Genomic DNA, 3,232 nt, shown 5'->3' on the forward strand with positions numbered 1-3,232 from the left:
CTAACTTCTGTCCTTTTTATTTAAATTTGATGAAACGTTTGTGGAAGCAGCATACGAAAAATAGTAATTACAAAGATAACTAGAGCAGCCACTCGTGCATAGGTCTGCCCTGTGCATGAATGCCGAACAATACGTAGGTTGTGTATGATGGGCGAATATCCATTATTTTCCTCCCTGTGCCTGAATACTGAAAAATAGTCGGCTCACATGTGTATGATGGGGCCATTCCATTATTTTCTTTCATGCTTGGGGTAAAAAAAAAATTGAATTTCCTTGACCTTGTCCTTTGACCTGTTCTTCCCAAAATTGAATGGTGTCTGTTTTTGATTCCACTAAATTTTAAAATGATCCATTCATTAGTTTTTGCATAATCTTACAGACAGACAAGACAGTGGTGGATACACAACCTCCTTTGGTGAAGGTAATAATGTTGCTCTGGATGTATTTATGGCAATTTGAAATTATAAAGTCTAGGTCAGTTTTTGACCATAATTGTCAGTTTTGCCAGTGACCCTGCAACGAGTTGGTGGTAAATAATGATAATCTAATGTTTGACAAGCTGCACCTTGGTAAAATGTGGCATCTCAGAAAAATGGGTGCATTGTATTGCTAAACTTGAAAGGAAAATAAGGGGAAATTGGTATTTACAAAAAATTCAATACCTGGGAATTCCAGATGTATAAAATCTACAATTTGAAACTCTTCCTCATTTCCAGCCTCTAGTGAGCATGCCCAATTCTAAATACCATGAACTTCATTCTTCAAATCGCTGTAAATATATCCACTTTCTGATAGGAAAGAAAAAAGACATGCTTAGGCCAAACAATTATTTTTTACAAGTTTTAACCTAATACAATAATGTTTGGAAAATGCTTTTACATCAGCATCACATATCAGCAACATAAAGCTTCCATATATATATTTTTTTAAATCATGAATATTGGTAAATAGGCAGATTGTTATGAAGAGCTGCATAGATGTCTTAATATGAAGACCAAAAATATGGAGTATATGAAAGGACAGGTGAACGAATTGGTTGATGTCATGGAGATAAAAACTAACAAATACTAGATGGAGATAACTATTAATAATAACTGTCTCTCCAATTATTAGTACCTTCCAATAAAAAGCAATGCTTTTTTGAGGGGTATGGGGGCTTACGATATACTTCTAGTGCTCAATCGGCTCCCTTGTATGACTAGGAATGCTCCACAGGGATCAGAAGAGGTTGCACAGTGTGTGCCTGATTGATTCTATATTCAATTCCTATGGGAAACAAGTGTGTACTGAGCAATTTAAAAACGTGGGCTATATAACAATATACATAAGAATTATTAAATTATATCAATCTATCCATCAAATATTGTTTAAAAGTGTGTTGTCAGAATGTTGTTTTGTGAATAGAGGGCATGACATATTTTTATACATATGGTATGGCCCTGCATTGTTTAAAGATGAAAGTATAAGTTGACAAACCAGGAGTTAAATCTACTGTATAATAGAGGGCAGACATATGGTAGGCCTAAGCTTGTATTCTGTTTTATTCCCTGATCAGAATATTATTGGCTTGGCTTAAGCCTCCCAGCTGAGCTGCAGGCAGTAAAACCATTTTTTGGCCTTTGTAATAGTGGAGTTACATGAGTAATTTCAAAGGTCCATTGTTAGTTACAGACAGATGCAATATTTTAATCAAATAAATAATAATAATATTAATAATAATATTTTAACTAGAATTTAGGCAGTAGAGGAGTCATTAATGAAAATATGGCTCCTGGATAGGCTTATTTTCAGCATAAGGGTTTTTTAATTATATGGAGTATTCCTATCTTCAGGATGCATTCCTTTGAAATAGGTGGTATATAATTGCCTATATTATTACTATAACTATCATCAATACCACCACCATGATCATCATCATCATCAATATCTTCATCATCATCATTAATATTAACTTACAAATAGTTCATTATCAACATAATTGTAATAGCATTTATTTACAGTATTTTAATACTGTACTTGGATTTAATAAATATGTTGGATTTAAATCTTATTAACATTATCAACCATCAGCATCGTTGCAATCATTAACAACATCATTATTGAAATTGTAATCATCATCATCATCTTATAAATACTGTATGAAGTTTCCATTGTTTTGTGTAGTAACCATACTTACTTGGTTGTACCATGCAGGAATTAGTTTAGACTACTCCATGGTTGTACTGTACAATCTATCGCCCTTATATCTGCTGCCCTCTATAAAATACAGTGTATCTAACTTTCCTCTAGTTTTACTAAATAAATTTATTGTACTTTATGAAAAATAAGAAAAATATAATAAGTATTAATACCACTTTTCCCCCCTCAGTTTTTTCAATATTCAAATATCTATACCTTATTAGCTATTCCTGATTATTTTTTTCAAACACCCCTTCAGTGTCTTAAGATTATTCATTTGTACAACATAACAATTACAGTAATGTGTTTTCCTCTGGAGTCGGGGTAAAAGATAAAATTAAAATTATGATTGAAAATATTGTTTATCATCGTAACATATTTTGCATAACAATCATTACGCAAATGTTATAAGCAAGATACACAAGCCATCTATAGGGTCTCACGGTGCTTAAAGTTAATAGAATTGAAAAAGACGCATTTTGATTGCTGACTTAAATTTATTTAAAGTTGGGGCCTTTCTAACTTTACAAGGAGTTTGTTCCAAGATACGATGGAGCAGCAAATAAACCTTTGTGAGCCGTGGAATGTTGAAGGTCGGTCGTGGGTACATTGAGACTTTAAATTTGTCGGATGAAGTCGTAAAGAACGGTTCTGTTAATAAATGGAAATACGTCCAGAAGGAAAGATGGAGCAATGTTTTGGAGGCATTTGTAAGAGATTACCAAAAGTAAAAACTGTATACCTGGCTGTATGGAGCTTATGAAAGAAACGTGCTTGGAAAATAAACCCAAGCAGTCAGTTCAGGAGAAGTTGGAGGCGGTGCAAATCCTTGTCTGAAGAACCAAACAGAAGCATTATTAGCATTATCGAAGACGGGAAGTTACAAGACAGGTAGGTTCCCCGGTAGTGTTCATCAATACTTTCGGATATGTGATATATCAAATGTGAGAATTACGGACCTGAAATTTGAGGATGCATGAGCTAACTTGGCCATCCTACCATTGATCAGCATCTACGTGCCTTGAGGTTACAACCAGGGGAGGGCGGGAGTGGC

This window comes from Anneissia japonica, unplaced genomic scaffold (genome assembly GCF_011630105.1).
Source record: "Anneissia japonica isolate Jap-2015-1 unplaced genomic scaffold, ASM1163010v1 scaffold1302_len1884557_cov193, whole genome shotgun sequence".
NCBI classification, from domain to species: Eukaryota; Metazoa; Echinodermata; class Crinoidea; order Comatulida; family Comatulidae; genus Anneissia; species Anneissia japonica.